Source organism: Muntiacus reevesi, chromosome 6, assembly GCF_963930625.1.
Source record: "Muntiacus reevesi chromosome 6, mMunRee1.1, whole genome shotgun sequence".
NCBI classification, from domain to species: domain Eukaryota; kingdom Metazoa; phylum Chordata; class Mammalia; order Artiodactyla; family Cervidae; genus Muntiacus; species Muntiacus reevesi.
Window position 1 is genome coordinate 14,459,654 of NC_089254.1, and position 18,096 is coordinate 14,477,749.

The 18,096-nt window shown below is 42.4% G+C and overlaps 1 protein-coding gene across 2 annotated transcripts in view; it reads right to left on the reverse strand.

The window, feature by feature from the left end:
* Positions 1-18,096, reverse strand: part of ASNS (asparagine synthetase (glutamine-hydrolyzing)) — a 142,571-nt gene that overhangs the window by 63,899 nt on the left and 60,576 nt on the right. The window contains exon 1 of one of the 2 annotated variants that reach the window (XM_065939303.1): positions 15,980-16,122. The exons of the other annotated variant lie outside the window; for it this stretch is intronic. The gene's annotated coding sequence lies outside the window, so the exon portion shown is untranslated. Of the gene's footprint in view, positions 1-15,979; positions 16,123-18,096 lie in introns of those variants that run through there. 2 annotated transcript variants of the gene reach the window in all.

Here is an 18,096-nt window from a genome sequence, read left to right on the forward strand (position 1 = left end):
AATATTTTTCTTTACATCTCATTCTCTTAATGGTGACTTTTGTTGAATAGAAGTTCTTCATTTTAATAGATCTCAATTGGTGCTGTTTTGTTGCTCAGTCGTGTTTGACCCTTCGTGACCATATGGACTACAGCATGCCTGTCCTTCACCATCTCCTGGAGCTTGCTCAAGCTCTTGTGTCAAATATAAGAGATATCATATACCAGTTGTTAACTGGTATGGATAAATGGATAAATAAACTGAGGTTTATTCACAGAATGAAATACTATACAAGAGTGAGAATAAATGAATCAGAACTATCTGCAGCAATATGAGTGACTCTCACACAACACTGAGAGAGAAGCTAAACCCAAGAGTATGTATTTAGTTTAGTTTTTTTTTTTTTTAATTCCAAAAGCAAAATAATTCCATATGTTAGTCAGGATATTGACAACTTTGGCTGGACTGTAATAACTTTGGCTGGGGTACAAATGGCTCCCTTGAGCTGCTGGTGATAATCTGTTTCTTGATCTGAGTGCTGGTTACCCAAGTTTGGTCAGTTCATAAAAATTCACATTTATGATATGATATGTTCACTTCAATAAAAAGTTAATAAAAATAGAGGTTCATATGCCTGAGCCCTAGGCCTAGACAGCCGAGATGTCCGTGTTTCCTAGTGATTCAGGTGGCAGACAGGGCCAAGGACCTTTAGTCAATACTCTGACCATAAATGGGCTTCCCAGGTAGCTCAGTGGTAAAGAATCTGCCTGCCAATGTGGGAGCCGCAGGAGACAGTGGTTCAATACCTGGGTCAGGAAAATCCCCCAGAGTAGGAAATGGTAACCCACTCCAGTATTCTTGCCTGGAAAATCCCATGGACAGAGGAGCCTGGCGAGCTACAGTTCATGAACTCACAAAGAGTCAGACATGACTGAGCGCGCACACACACACACACACACACACACACACACACACACACTGATGATAAATCTCTGCAGATACAAGGACTAGAAGTCCCATTTCTTGAAAAATGTGTTTATTGTACACATTTAAATGGTAGGATTATAAAGAGCATTTGAAATGGTAGTAATAGGAAAAAAATTCTTTAATATTTTGTTAATAATTTTTACATATATTTGTATCCATCCCTGGTGGCTCAGATGGGAATGCAGGAGACCTGGGTTCAATCCCTGGTTCAGGAAGAGCCCCTGGAGAAGGGAATGACAAACCATTCCAGTATTCTCGCCTGGAGAATTCCATGGGCAGAGGAGCCTGGCGGGCCACAGTCTATGGGGTCACAAAGAGTCGGAGATGACTGAGCAACTAACACTCACTATATTCATGGAACCACGTGTGACTAGTGTGACTGAAAAGCTGAATTTTAGGTTTGATGTAATTTGTATTATCTTAAATTTAGTAGCCACAGGCGCCTAGTGGTTCCTACAGCACAGATGTAGAACATTTCTTTCATCACAGTAAGCTCCACTGAACTGCCTGGTCTGGTCTGATCTCCTGCTATCTTCTCCCTTACTTCCTGGATTTCAGTGTCGCTGGCTGACCTTCTGTTCCTCACCCACTTTCAGCTCCTTTTCCCCCAAGGGTGTCTGCACAGGTTGGTCTTTCTGTCTAGGTCTTGTTGCTGGTTGATCTTCACATGGCAGCCTTGTCTCAGCTTCAATGTCACCTCTGCAGAAAGGCTTCCCCTTTCACCCAAATGAAAGATTCCCCATTATGTTGTTGCCAAATAAAGCATTTCTAGTTAGATAAAAACATTTTCCATATGGTTCATTTACGTCTTTATTGCCCGCACCCCTTTTAGCATGTTATTTCCCCAAGTGCAAGAACCTTGAACTTCCAGTGTAGGTGGAGGACCTAAGTTTTAAATAATAAGAGGCAGAAATCAACACAACAATGTAAAGAATCATCCTCCAATAAAAATAAATACATAAATAGGAGGCAAGGCTGGTAAATGTGAACCTGCTGGGGATAAAGGGATTTGAGAGCCTAGGAAACCTAGGAAGAAGCTGCTAAAGAGGATTTAAGTATAACAAAGGGGGCCTCTGAGCCTCACTGAGGATCCATGAGGGAGTGGAAATTATCAACATTTGCAGTACAATCTGTAGTGTGACTTTTCTCCAGTAAGAGGAACAGCCCAGATAGATATGCTTATCACATGTAACCCTCACAACAACCTCTGAGGTGTGCTGAAGTGTCCCCACGTTACAAGTGATAAAACTAAAAGGCAGAGAGATTTAGTAACCTACCTAAGACTATGAAGCTAATAAGTGAAGAAGCTAGGATTTGAACGCTGGTATTCAGAACCCAGAGCCAGCACTCTTAGCCACATCATCAAACTGCCTCCTTCCTTATTAGAGTAGCATGTAGTGGGTATTTCATTAAAAATGTGATAAATGTCCATTGCAGGGCTCCAGGATTTCCCATTCCTTCCAAAATGGCAGTCCAGGCATAAGAAACAAGATAAGACAGATAACAGTAACATTTGAATAAACTTACATAAGTCAAACTTCTGCCCACAAGCAATACATATCATGTAAAGAAAGAAAGTGAAATTGCTCAGTTGTGTCCGACTCTTTGTGACCTCATGGACTGCAGCCTACCAGGCTCCTCCGTCCATGGGATTTTCCAGGCAAGAGTACTGGAGTGGGGTGCCATTTCCTTCTCCAAGGGATCTTCTGGACTCAGGGATCAAACCCAGGTCTCCCGCATTCCAGGCAGATGCTTTACCGTTGAGCCACCAGGGAAGCCACCATATCATGTCAGAATGCATACAAAAAAACAGATATTAAATACTTTAGAATGTTTAGATTTAAAAAAAATTACAGAAAAACAGGGAGTAAATAAATAAAACAAGAGAAGAGCCTTGCGTGGACATATAGAACTGGGCGTTCTGCCTGAGGCTGGGGAGACCAGGGGCTGCCAGGGTCATCTCTCCAGATGAGAGGACCCAGATCAGAAGCTTCCCCCTCCCGTCAGAGGTCTCCCATAATTCTGATTTCAGAGGGCTTAGGGTGACATGGGGAAGATTTCAATACATACTGAACTGCTTATAAATATATATTTTTTTTACTATTACTAGCAGTTGTCACTCAAAAATATGAATGCCTATCAGTTTTAGGTGAGGCAAAAAATGGCCCCTCAAATCAAAAGATTATAAATAAAGATACTATATTCTTGATGGTTCTCATCTTTAGAAAAACTCAAATACTCTTCCATATTTTAGGAATCCACAGCTCTGAAGCATGGCCCAGCATTCCCAAGTGTGTGTGTGTGTGTGTGTGTGTGTGTATTAATATTAAAAGCAATCCTGAGATGATCTGCATGACCAGCCACACTTGGGAAGCACTGCACTGTGGCTGAGTAACTACACATTTCTCAGTCAGACATAGAAGGGAGAGACAGTCCAAGCATGAACAATGACAGTGCAGCATGGACAGTCCTGGCAGCTTCTGGAAAAAGTCATCTACTAGAGCTCCTGTTTGTGGACATAAGCGCTGGAAGCACAGGCGATGGGGTCAGACAGCCATCAGAGGCTCTAGGAGGCAAGGCTGAGAGTGCTACACGTCACCCTGGAGACAACGGGGGAGCCCAGGCTTGGAGCAGGAGGTGGCAGGACCAGGTGTGCTGGCTGGAAGCGGGGCTCTGGCAGCCACTCCAGTGGGCCGCAGAGTGGAGGGACTGGGGAACGTGCTGAGTAGGAGAGGGAAGGCAGGGTTTCCCTTGTGGTCCAGTGGTTAAGAATCCACTCTGCAATGCAAGGGACACCTGTTTGATCCCTGGTGGGGGAAGATCCCACATGCCCCGGAGCAACTAAGCCTGGCGTGGTAACTACTGAGCCTGCACTCTAGATCCTGCGAGTTGTAACTACTGAAGCCCGAGTGCCTAGAGCCTGTGCTTTGCCACAAGAGAAGCCACTGCAATGAGCAGTCCCTGCACCACAATGAAGAATGGTCCCCGATCTCCACAACTAGAGAAAAGCCGGTGCAAGAACGAAGAACCCAGCATCACCAAAAATAAATAAAATTTTTTTTAGAAAAGGGAAGGCAATCACGTAGACTTGCTGTCTGGCACATCAGGGAGGTGCAGTATATCGCTAACGTTTCTGCCATTAGAGACTGGGCAGGAGGTGGTCTCAATGCACAAACTCTGCAGGGATGAGACCAGGAGGGATAGGCCACTGAGTCACCCCAGAGATAAATCAAACTCTTCCTGTTTTGAATCATGTAAGCCAGAACGTGGACATTTAAACCGTTGTGTTCATTTCATCCCAACTCCACTCCTAGGCTGGAAGCCTGGGAGGAAGGAATAGCAGTTGCAGCTTCTTTATTCCAAATACAAACACTGTGTACAAGCAGCTGGGCTTGCTCAGTGTCTTGTGTTGGATAATCTAATTTCACCTTCGGGCTCCCTGGGTCTTTCTGGTTTCTGTGTAATGGTTTAGCAAATCTGCCACCCTCTTTAAGCTCTGAATCAGTTTGGTAAATATCAGTGATCCACCTTACTACATCATTGGTCATGCTGGTTTTGAGCATCTATATCCCTTTATGTCTTAGTACTTTCTCCCTTCTGCCTAGATCATTCTCTTCTCATCAGTGTTTTTTGCTACCCTTTTATTTTTCTTTGCCTCAGTCTTGCTGGATATTATAAACACAACAGTTATGATTTCTTGTATAAAGTATTGTTCTAATAAGCATGTTACAGTTCAGCTCAGCACCCTCTACAGTGGTGCCTGAGGGAGCCCGCTGGGAAAATGTGTAATAAAGCAGCAAAGAGATGATGAGACATTGGTAAGGAGGGGTCAGGAAATGAGAAAAAGGGAAGAAGCCCAAGAATTCACATGGAGACTGCAAATAAATGCATTGAGGGGACAGGCCAAAGATATTTAAAAGACTGGAGATCACTATTCAGTGATTCGGATTCCCTGGTGGCTCAGGAGAAAAATTCTGCCTGTCAATGCAGGATATGCTGGTTCAATCCCTGGGTCTGGAAGATCCCCTGGAGGTGGAAATGGTAACCCACTCCAGTATTCTTGCCTGAGAAATCCCACGGACAGAGGAGCCTGGCAGGCTATAGTCCACAGGGTTGCAAGAGTCAGACACAACTTAGCAACTGAACAACAGATTTAGGAAAGAAGATGTGACAGAAGATTGAATAATTATCACTGGGAGCAGAGATGTGGGTCACGAAAATATTTTCATTCAATTTTAGTATGGTAGAAACAGTCAACATGGCTGAAAACCTGAAAAGATTTCAAAAGAAACAGTTACTGTAGCAATTCTGCCTACCTTAATCACTGGACAGAATTCTCTCTGGTTCAGTAACACACCAGACTTCAGAGAAGTTGCTCCTAGCTCTTAAGTTTAGGATCCCAAACTGTCTGGCCTCCCCTGCTAAGAATCCTACTTTCTTCTGACAATAGCAGGACAAACCAATAGAGTATTTAGTTTACATTATATGCAAAAAATACAGAGTCCAGGATATAGCAATGGAAGAAGGAAAATGAAATCAATGAGGGTTGATGCCATTAGGGTTAACATCAGACTCACAGAACTGTGTCCAAATCTAGCATAATTTTTTTGCTACTCTTTTACTTAAAAAGGTTTGATTTATGCACCCTTTCCCCCATCTAGGATATTGATTCACACAGGCATATACTATGTTCTATTTAATCTTTGTATCTCTAGTAACAAACGGTGTGCCTAGCACAGAAAGGGCACTGAATACATATTTGATAAAGGAATGTGGTTATTTTCTTGACAAAATAATAATCATCAAAACTCTCAACTGAAAAAAAAAAAATCATTCTCAGAATCATTACCTTAGAGACTTAAAGACTGAAAGTCTGTACACTGTGTTCCTGATTCTTTAAACAGAGCAAGTCCACCCTAGTATCCTACTACACCTGGCTTATAAATTGGCTTATAAGCTTTCTCTCCAGTTGCAGAGAGAAATTATTCCAGGAAATCTCTCTGGTATACTCCCCACTTATCCCAGATCTATTGCTTCTGCTGCCTCGTTTGGCTGTCCAGACTCAGAGCTCAGTACCTCTGACCTGGATAGATGCTCTGCACGCCTTCAGGTTTCATGACTGAGAACATTTCCCCTGTGGTTCATGAGACCTCTTCTTTCCACCTGGCTCTTATCCCTGCTGCTGCCCAGTGATTATGACTTTATTAGGATCCAGAAATATCCTCAGGATAATCAAAGCAACTCTCAGAGTGCCAAGTCAAAATGGCAGTAAATACGAGATGAACTGAAATAACAGAGACTCTTGTGGTCATTTGGGTTTCCCTGGTGGCTCAGACAGTAAAGAATCTGCCTGCAATGCAGGAGACTCTGGTTCAATCCCTGGGCCAGGAAGATCCCTGGAGAAGGGAATGGCTACCCACTCAAGTATTCTTGCCTGGAAAATCCCATAGACAGGATGGTCACATGGGTAAATGTGATTCTTCAGGGGGTGGGTGGTCTCTGACATGGCTGTTCATGGCAATCCCCTGGGAAATCTATGACTCCTGACTCCTGGTTCCCACCTCCATGGATTCTGATGTGATTTCTCTGCAGTGAGGCCTGGGAGTCAGAATTTTTTTTTAAATTTCAGGTGATTTCTGTGTACGATTTTTAAATCACTGCTTTGGGTTGAAAACCAAACCAGTGCCATTTTCCCGCCACATTGCCAAGAACAGGCATTACTAAATGAAAATCAAACAAATTCTTAGCAGTGTGTCCTAGTCTCTTGACCCAGTATATCATCGCATCTATATAAGGGTTACTAAATGACTGTGCATTGGCTTAGATGACATGTTAAAACCACCGTGCAGGGCTTCCCTAATGGCCTGGTGGTTGAGAATACACCTTCCAACATGGGGAATGCCAGTTTGACCCCTGGTCAGGGAACTAGAATACTGTGTGCCACAACTAGAGCCCGATGCAGCCAAAAATAAATAAATAAATTAATATAATATAAATAAGAATTAAAAAAAAAACACTTTGCCAGTAAAATGAGCTATGTTGGCTGGATAGGTTTCAGACTTGTTAAAACAAACCAAAAATTGCAAAATGTTATTGCCATAAGGATTGATTCTTCTCTCTAGTGTGAGAACCAGGGGTGAATTTTTTTCCCTTCTTTTTATCCTATCTGAAGGCTGAACGCCGTCTCCTCAGGGTGTGGGCCAGGATGCCCCACTCCCCAGAATTAAGGCTTGGCATTCTCTGATCCTTACATCTGTCGGCACTGGCTGCTTTCAGAGATGCTTATCTGGAGAGATACCGGCTGCAGCTCAGTTAAACGCTAGCCTCTGGGTCTGACTCATGCTTGAAATATGCAGAGGGAGCCCAGAGGCATGCAGGCCTCCTTCCTCAGCTGTTCTTTAAACAGCTGACAGGGAAGATCACAGACACAACAGCTGAGGAAGCATGTGGACTCAGCTTCCATTCCTAAGACTCCAGAGATGAGGGCATGGCCCAGCCCTGGGTCCGGCATCTTCTGACGTAATTCTTGTGTGATCTGTCCCTTTCTCTAAACTCGAAGAGCCAGCTCATACTTGGTGCCAAAAGCAAAAATTCAATTTCTGGGAGAAAACGGGGGGAAAGGGGATAAGGGTGGGTATTAAACAGAGAGGTTAACAATGTGATACAAACTATACTGTGTGCAGTTTAAATAAGCTGCATGTGTATGGTTTTCTTTCATTAAGTCCATTATTCTAGTTCTTCGGAGGCTCCTCAGAATCTTCCACCTGGGGAGTCCTGGTCTGAGGCCTGTCTCAGGGTGGAACTTGCAGAAGAGTTCTCACTAACTGTCCACAACTTGAACCCTCCCTGACCTGTGATTCCAAATGGATTCTGCCACAGCACCAGTCATTCAGCCCCTATGGGGGTAGGGGTGGGGGCCTGTCATTTAAAAAGACTCCTGGCTCCTCTCCCTGGAACATTTGCAGAGATATTCTGACCACCTGTCCACCTGTTGGTGAAAGAGGAGCTGCAGCTTGAATAGAATTAGAGACAGGCCAAAAGAAGCAGGCTGGCTGGGAAAGCCGACATATTCTCTAACTTTTACAAATATTTATTTCCTTGTTTATTTGGCTGGGTTGGGTCTTGGGATCTTTCCTTACCGCCATACTGACTCTCTTAGTTGTGACTGGTAGGCTTAGTTGCTCCGAGGAATGCGGGATCTTAGTTCCCCAACCAGGGATTAAACTCACGCCCCCTGCATTGCAAGGTGTATTCTTAACCACTGGACCACCAGGGAAGTCCCACATATTCTCTATTGACAGGACTACATCACAGAAGTTTCAGAGAAACCTCACAGTGGGACTTGTATGGACTTGTAAGGAGAGGGTAAGCACATGAGCAACACACTCCTCCTCCACATCTTGAACAGGCCCCCACCGGCCTGTCTGTAGAGACAGTGATAAACTGGCAATGGAACTAGGCAATGGAAAGTGCTGACTCTGCAGGGCTAAAACAGGTGCCTGCCAGCCTAGAAGGAGTTTATTGCTCCCACCTCTTGTGAATGCCCATGCCAGACAGACACACATCCTCCACTCCTCCTCATTGCTGCCATCTGCTGCCTCAGGTCACTCTCCATCACTGAGTGAGTGAAAGCCCCTTCACTAGAAATCCTAAGGGATTTCAGCCTCTGTGAAGATAGCTAGTCAGCAACTTTACTTCCCGATACTGACTGTCCTTTGCTGCCTTGCATGTCAGTCCTCTAATAAAGGAGCCTGACCTGGATCTTAATATCCTGGAAATGCCCCAACATAGAAATTCTAAACCCCAATCATTTGTTCTCAAATCACTTCCTATATCTTTTCTGCTCTCCATTTTTACACTTATCTTTTCTTTTGGAAGAAAAGTTACGCCAAAAAGTTATGAAAAGTTAAGACAGCATGTTAAACAACAGAGATACCATTTTGCCGACAAAGGTCTGTCTAGTCAAAGTTAAGTTTTTTCCAGTAGTCATCTATGGATGTGAGAGTTGGACCATAAAGAAGGCTGAGTGGTAAAGAATTGATGCTTTCAAACTGTGGTATTGAAGAAGACTCTTGAAAGTCCCTTGAAAAAAAAGAAAAAAAAAAAGAAAGTCCCTTGGACAGCAAGGAGATCAAACCAGTCAATCCTAAAGGGAATCATTCCTGAATATTCATTGGAAGGACTGATGCTAAAACTTAAGCACTGATACTCTGGCCAACTAATGTGAAGAGCTGACTCATTGGAAAACACCCTGATGCTGGGAAAGATTGACGGCAGGAGAAGTGGGTGACAGAGGTTGAGATGATTGGATGGCATCATTGACTCAATGGACATGAATTTCAGGAAACTCCAGGAGATAGTGAAGGACAGGGAAGCCTGGCATGCTACAGTCCATGGGGTCACAAAGAGTCGGACACGACTTACTGGCTGAACAACAATCTTCACACCCTCTGGACCTGTTTACAAAACCCCTCTAATTCCTTGACCTCTTCTCTCCTTCCCATCTTGCAGGACCCTCTTGGCCTCATCTACAACTACTCAACGGAGACCCATGTGTCCTGAATTACGATCTCAAAACTCACCATCTACATTCTCTGATTCTAAACTCTGGAGTTGCTGCCGCCATGCAGAATGGCAACAATGCAACAACACATTTATTTGTGGCTTCCAAGCTCAGCTGAGCCCTCAGCACGGTTTGTCAACTTTCCGTTGTTTTTGACCAGCTTCTTCATCCCATCTTCTCAATGACTCTCAGTTGATTGCTTCATTCCTGCTTTATCCACAAAACTGGCACCAGCAGCAACAGGATCAATATCCGACTTCCTTTTACTCACACACTGCAAACTCACTCCCCTCACCCGCCCCTCACCCCCACTGAGGGCCCTGCCCTTGTCTCCCTCCTGTTCCCTCTGGAAGGGGCTTCATCAGTCATTCTCCTGGTTTTCTTTACCTTCGACGTCTCCTCTCTACCAACTCCTCCCCTTGTCTACAGGCCTATCGGCTTTCCTCTCAGCCATGCCATCTGGGTAAGCTGTGGGCCACAGAAAGCCTGTCTTTGTGACTAAAATCTGACTGGAATATAGCCATGCTTATTTGTTTATATATTATCTATAGCTGCTTTTGTGCTGAACAACAGAGTAGTTGAAGAGTTGTGACAGAGATCATCTGGTCAGCAAAGGCTAAAAGATCTGCTCTGTGGCCCTTTAAAGAAAAGATCCCTTGCCCCTCTATCCTCACCATGTTCCCTCCTGGCCACTCCTCAATCCATGGTAATTTCGTCTGCTTCTGTGGTTTACTTCATCTTCTTAATCTTCCCTTCCTCGGGTCACTGCGGTGACTCACAACCTACTAACTGAAAGGCAGGGGAGAGTCTGTCATTTCTTAGTCATTCCTCTGCTGCAGTGGACATTTGGAGATCACACCGTTCTTGAAATTCTAGGGAAAGATCCCAGATATAAATGCCCAGAGGAGGCAGGCAGGTCCTCAATGAACGAAACGGTCACCTCAAGATATGAGCCTGTGGGATCCTGGAGAGCCTGTCGCCCCAGCAAAAGGGCTGCTGCTGTGCAGCTGTGAGGAATCTAGGCCCTACATGGCCTAGATATTCCAGTGCTTCATGGGCAGCTAAAAATGCAGATTTTATGAGGCATCACTCAACCCAAGTTGCGAACTATTTTAAAAATATTACAAACCCTGAGGAGCCAAACAAAGTGAAACTTTTGGTCAATTTGGCCTCAAGGCTGTGGATGAGTCCCCCTGGTTCCACAACTGAACTTTCTTGTTCTCTTGGGGAATCTTGATTCTTTGCTTCTGGAGGTCCTCTCAGAGCCAGCATGCCTCTGCCCTCTCAGATGTTCATCCCCAGCCGTGCATCTTTTCTTGCTACAGAGTTTCTCGGGTGAAATTCCAAATCTATCTCTCACTCTCTATCCTACACACCTGCTTCTGACTCCCATCTCCAAATGGGAAGTGAACCACTCTACCTGGAAATCCCACAGACACTTCAAACTCCACTTTAGCCCTGAACCACCCTCAACCCCTGCCCTCTGCCAAGCCAACACATATTTGGAAATGGACTCAGGTTTCACCCAACAAAGCTGTCCTCCCCTCCATCTGTCCATCAGGATTGAGGTGCCTCTCACTGTGTCTTCAGAATATTTTGGCAACTATATTTTCTATAAAGTATTAAAAGTATTACAATTAATACTGTCTCTGTGTCTGCCTTACCTGCCTACAGTACAGCCTCTCAGTGGGCACCGGCTGCCACATTGATCTTTGTATTCCCAACTTCTAGCTAAGTGCTAACGTATAGTAACTTCCTAATAAATGTTTATAAGATTATGTTAAAAATCCTTCAAGCTAGGTTTCAATAGTACGTGACCTGAGAACTTCCAAACGTACAAGTGGGATTTAGAAAAGGCAGAGGAAACAGACATCAAATTGCCAACATTTGTCAGATCACAGTGAAGGCAAGGGAATTCCAGAAAAACATCTACTTCTGCTTCCCTGACTACATGAAGGCCTTTAATTGTGTGAATCACAACAAACTTTGGAACATTCTTAAAGAGATCAGAATACCAAACCACCTTACCTGTCCCCTGAGAAACCTGTATGCAGATCAAAAAGCAATAGTTAGAACCTTACATGGAACAACTGACTGGTTCCAAATTGGGAAAGGAGTCCAACAAGGCTGTATATTGTCACCCTGTTTATTTAACTTATATGCAGAGTGTGTGCATGCTCAGTCACTTTAGTAGTGTCCAACTCTTTGCAACCCCATGGACTGTAGCCTGCCAGGCTCCTCTGTCCACGTCATTCTCCAGACAAGAATACTGGCGTGGGTTGCCATGCCCTCCTCCAGTATATGCAGAGTACATCATGCAAAATGCCAGGTTGGATGACTCACAAGCTGGAATCAAGATTGCTGGGAGAAATATCAACAAGTGGTATGCAGATGATACCACTCTAATGGCAGAAAGCAAAGAGGAACTAAAGAGTCTCTTGATGAAGTTGAAAGAGAAGAGTAAAGTCTGAAGTCAGGCAGGTTGATTCCTCCAGTTCCATTCTTCTTTCTCAAGATTACTTTGGCTATTCGAGGTTTTTTGTATTTCCATACAAATTGTGAAATTATTTGTTCTAGTTCTGTGAAAAATACCGTTGGTAGCTTGATAGGGATTGCATTGAATCTATAGATTGCTTTGGGTAGTATAGCCATTTTGACAATATTGATTCTTCCAATCCATGAACACTGTATGTTTCTCCATCTGTTTGTGTCCTCTTTGATTTCTTTCATCAATGTTTTATAGTTTTCTATGTATAGGTCTTTTGTTTCTTTAGGTAGATATACTCCTAAGTATTTTATTCTTTTTGTTGCAATGGTGAATGGTATTGCTTCCTTAATTTCTCTTTCTGTTTTCTCATTGTTAGTGTATAGGAATGCAAGGGATTTCTGTGTGTTAATTTTATATCCTGCAAATTTACTATATTCATTGATTAGCTCTAGTAATTTTCTGGTAGAGTCTTTAGGGTTTTCTATGTAGAGGATCATGTCATCTGCAAACAGCGAGAGTTTCACTTCTTCTTTTCCTATCTGGATTCCTTTTACTTTTTTTTCTGCTCTGATTGCTGTGGCCAAAACTTCCAACACTATGTTGAATAGTAGTGGTGAGAGTGGGCACCCTGGTCTTGTTCCTGATTTCAGGGGAAATGCTTTCTATTTTTCACCGTTGAGGGTAATGCTTGCTGTGGGTTTGTCATATATAGCTTTTATTATGTTGAGGTATGTTCCTTCTATTCCTGCTTTCTTGAGAGTTTTAATCATAAATGTGTGTTTTTGAATTTTGCCAAAGGCTTTCTCTGCATCTATTGAGATAATCATATGGTTTTTATCTTTCAATTTGCCATAGGACCCAGCAATACCACTTCTGGGCATACACACCGAGGAAACCAGATCTGAAAGAGACACGTGCACCCCAATGTTCATCGCAGCACTATTTATAATAGCCAGGACATGGAAGCAACCTAGATGCCCATCAGCAGACGAATGGATAAGGAAGCTGTGATACATATACACCATGGAATATTACTCAGCCATTAAAAAGAATTCATTTGAAGCAGCTCTAATGAGATGGATGAAACTGGAGCCTATTATACAGAGTGAAGTAAGCCAGAAAGATAAAGACCATTACAGCATACTAACACATATATATGGAACTTAGAAAGATGGTAATGATAACCCTATATGCAAAACAGAAAAAGAAACACAGATGTACAGAACAGACTTTTGGACTCTGTGGAAGAAGGCAAGGGTGGGATGTTTCGAGAGAACAGCATCGAAACATGTATATTATCTAGGGTGAAACAGATCACCAGCCCAGGTTGGATACATGAGACAAGTGCTCGGGGCTGGTGCACTGGGAAGACCCAGAGGGATCGGGTGGAGAGGAAGGTGGGAGGGGGGATCGGGATGGGGAATACATGTAAATCCATGGCTGATTCATGTCAATGTATGACAAAACCCACTACAATATTGTAAAGTAATTAACCTCCAACTAATAAAAATAAATGAAAAAAAAAAAAAAAAAGATAGAGAACAGTGAAAAAGCTGGCTTAAAACTCAACATTCAAAAAACTAAGATCATGGCATCCTGTCCCATCACTTTATGCCAAACAGATGGAGAAAAAGTGGAAACACTGGCAGATTTTATTATCTTGGGCTCCAGAATCACTTCAGATGATGGCTGTAGCCACAAAATTAAGATTCTTGCTCCCTGGGAAAAAAGCTATGACAAACCCAGACAGTGTATTAAAAAGCAAAGACATCACTTTACCAACAAAGGTCCATCTAGTCAAAGGTATGTTTTTTCCAGTAATCTTGTACAGATATGACAGTTGCACCATAAAGAAGGCTGAACCCCAAAGAATTGATGCTTTTGAACTGTGGTGCTGGAGAAGACTCTTGAGAGTCCCTTGGACTGCCAGGAGGTCAAACCAGCCAATCCTAAAGGAAATCAACCCTGAATATTCATTGAAAGGACTGATGCTGAAGCTCCAATACTTTGGCCATCCGATGTGAAGAGTCGACTCCCTGGAAAAGACCCTGATGCAGGGAGGGACTGAAGGCAAAAGGAGAAGGGAGCAACAGAGGATGAGATGGTCAGATAGCATCACCGACTCAATGGACATGAATCTGAGAAAACTCTGGGACACAGTGAAGGACAGGGAAGCCTGGCATGCTCAGTCCATGAGGTCACAGAGAGTCTGACACAATTTAGTGACTGAACAACAACAACAATAAATGTTTGGCAAATTAATACACAAACAAACAAAACACGAGAAAAAGATGCACTAAAAATTTAAATTGCCAAGTTTTCTCTCTCTTCAGAACATTTTTACTAGTGCAATTTTTCTTTTACGTGTCTTTGATATGCAACTAGTATTAATGTTGACATGTTAGTATTTTATCAGAGAAGAATGTAATTTTCCCCTAATTATGATTTTTAAAAGCATTTGTTTTCATGTTAAGGGAAAACTTTGTTATATCCAGCAATTTAAAAAAATAGTAAAATATAATAAATTGAAGTTAATAAAGTAGACTTTGCCAAATGTCTGTTAGGGAGATTAAATAAACAGTCTTGTTTAGGCTTCAGAGACAAAGCAGAACAGGCCTCTGACCTTGCTTCTAACCTGCCTGGACACTGCCCTGACTATAGCCTTACAGAGCCATAGATAAGATGGTGGAACATTCTTGAAATTGTTGAGCCCCTGGAGGGGAGCTGGCCAACCAAGCCCCAGGCTTAACAACACTTCAAGTTTTAAGACAAAATAAACAGCATTAACATGAAACCATCACAACAAACTATGGAAAATTCTGAAAGAGATGGGAATACCAGACCACCTGGCCTGCCTCCTGAGAAATCTGTATGCAGGTCAGGAAGCAACATGAGAACTGGACATGGAACAACAGACTGGTTCCAAATAGGAAAAGGAGTATGTCAAGGCTGTATATTGTCACCCTGCTTATTTAACTTATATGCAGAGTACATCGTGAGAAACGCTGAGCTGGAAGAAGCACAAGCTGGAATCAATATTGCCGGGAGAAATATCAATAACCTCAGATATGCAAATGACACCATCCTTATGGCAGAAGGCAAAGAAGAACTAAAGAGCCTCTTGATGAAAGTGAAAGAGGAGAGTAGAAAAAGGTGGCTTAAAGCTCAACATTCAGAAAACTAAGACCATGGCATCTGTTCCCATCACTTCGTGGCAAATAGATGGAGAAACAATGGAAACAGTGACAGACTACTTTTTGCGGCTCCAAAATCACTGCAGATGGTGACTGCAGCCATAACATTAAAAGATGCTTGCTCCTTGCAAGGAAAGTTATGACCAACCTAGACAACATATTAAAAAGCAGAGACATTACTTTGCCAACAAAGGTGCGTCTAGTCAAAGCTATGGTTTTTCCAGTAGTCATGTATGGATGTGAGAATTAGACTATAAAGAAAGCTGAGAGCCAAAGAATTGATGCTTTAGAACTGTGATGTTGGAGAAGACTCTTGAGAGTCCCTTGGACTGCAAGGAGATCCAACCAGTCCATCCTAAAGGAGATCAGCCCTGGGTGTTCATTAGAGGTACTGATGTTGAAACTGAAACTCCAATACTTTGGCCACCTGATGTGAAGCACTGACTCATTTGAAAAGATCCTGATGCTGGGAAAGATTGACGGCAGGAGGAGACGGGGACGACAGAGAATGAGATGGTTGAATGGCATCACCGTCGCGATAGACATGAGTCTGAGTAGGCTCCGGGAGTTGGTGATAGACAGAGAAGCCGGGCGTGCTGCAGTTCATGGGGTTGCAAAGAGTTGGACACGATGGAGCAACTGAAGTGAACTGAACATTAAACCAGAGCTGCAATTTGCTCACAGATTGATAACGATATCAGTTTACATTCTAGGGTTATAAGCAGGAACTCAGTCTCTGAAGTCCCAGCCACAGAGCTGATGTACTACCTGGAACCTTTTCCCAGTTAGGACTCCAGATGTGCTGCGTCACAGACTTCCCAGCGCTGTTTGAGTCTGGATGTTGGTCAAAACTCAATTTGGTGATGTATCCTCTGCTGTTTCTATTTCTTTTTTCTTGTAGTATTAGTATACTGAAAGTAAGCCAGAGAATCTTCTAATAAATACTGGTATTATTTATTTGTATATAACAAGTGGATCATTTTGTTAATAAATCCTTTGAATCTGAGACAAAAGTGAAAACTTTCAACAAAACCATATTGTAAACAAAACAGTGTAAGGACACATCTCTGCTAATAAGTGTGAGATTTACTGGGAAAATTTACTAACACACATGACAGAAAAAGTAGTTTCTTGATCTTAAAATATTGTTATAGGGAATGATAGCTAACAAGAGAACAACAAAAATTTCTCTCAAGCAAATATAGAAGGCAATGATGCCAGCTTTTTGGAGGGATTCGTAATGCCCTACCAAGTATTTGATTTTGTGACATTTAAGAATCCTATGAGCTATATCTCTTGTGAAAGCTGGTGGGAGCAGGTCAGGGTGAAAATGTTGAATTAATACAGCTTATTTTCATCCATGGTTATATCATTACTGCTTGCAGTTAAAACACTGAGATAAAGTTCTCCTTTTCTACCAATAGATGGCAATATTGTTTTGGGACAAAAAAAATAAAATAAAAAACACACCTTACAGTTTTTTGTTTTTTTAAAGATTTCTAGATCTATGCTTGATCTTTATCTTACTCCAGAACTCTAGGCTTCGGGGTACCCAATACAAATAGCAGTGGAGTAAACAAGGCACAAACATGACATTTGAAGGAAACTGAAGTTCACCAGTATCATCCCCTCATTTAGAACCAACTTGTCTTTGGAAGAAATGCACAGATTCCTCTCCCCTTTTCCATCAAGTAAACTTAGAGTGACAATTGAGGCAGAAAAATAGGCACCATGTTGCAAGTGGTCAATTTGCTTCTCTGAGAACCTCCAGACTGGGTTACATTCAAATCACTAATCTACTCCCCAGCCTGGCAAGAACCTACTCTAAATATGTATTTACAGAAGTCTCTTCTTACACTGATTGTTGGGATGGGCCTGGAGACAGGTAAATGAATTTGTTGATGCTCTATTAATTTTTTAATTCATTCATATTTATGAGCTTATGTAACCATCATACTGTGTAAGATATAGAACATTTCTAGCACATCAGAAGGTTTCCTCTGCTCTCTTAGTTTTTAAAATAAGGAAGAAATTTTATTTCTCAAATACTTGAAACAAAACAAACACACACACACACACAAAAACAACACCTCACAAGGCAGAAGAGTTGAAGGGAGGGAGGGATTGTTCTACTTTATACATTGATCTGGGTCTCTTTGTAGCCTTGAATAGAAACTCTGTAGTAGATGCTCTTTGGAAGGTGTATTCAGTGCATGGATAGGATGGAAGATACCAAGTCACAGTGAGGATGTGGAGCAACTAGAACTCTCATGCATCAGTGGTGTGTGTGTACACTGAGGCAGTCACTTGGGAGATCTGTCTGGCAGTATCTACATATGTGCACCTATGACCCCACAACTCTACTCCTATGTTCACAGGCAACAAACACGCACACATACTTGTACCAAAAGGTGTATACTAGAATGTTCAAAGTAGCAAATAGGCTATCAACAGTAGAATGCATGACTCACTTGTTATATATTCTTACAATGAAATACTATACAGCCATAAGAATGAATCATCCACAAATACTATAACAACATGAATGAATCTCAAACATAATATTAGGGGAAAGATATGGATATGAAAGAGTATATACTCTTAAAAAGCAGTTGTGATTCTGCTTTTATGAAGTTTAAAATCAATCTGTGCCCTGACTTGTCGACTGTTGTTACGCTTGGATGGGAGTGGGGATAGGAGAAAGAGTTTCCTAGGTGCTGGTGACATTCTGGTTCTTGGCGTCACAAGTGTGTTCAGTTTATGAAACTTCATCAACCTGTACACTTACTTTTAGGAAATATTGGGTTGACTAAAAATTTCGTTCAGGTTTTTTGTACCATCTTACTGAAAATTCAAACAAACTTTTTGGCCAACACATGTAAATT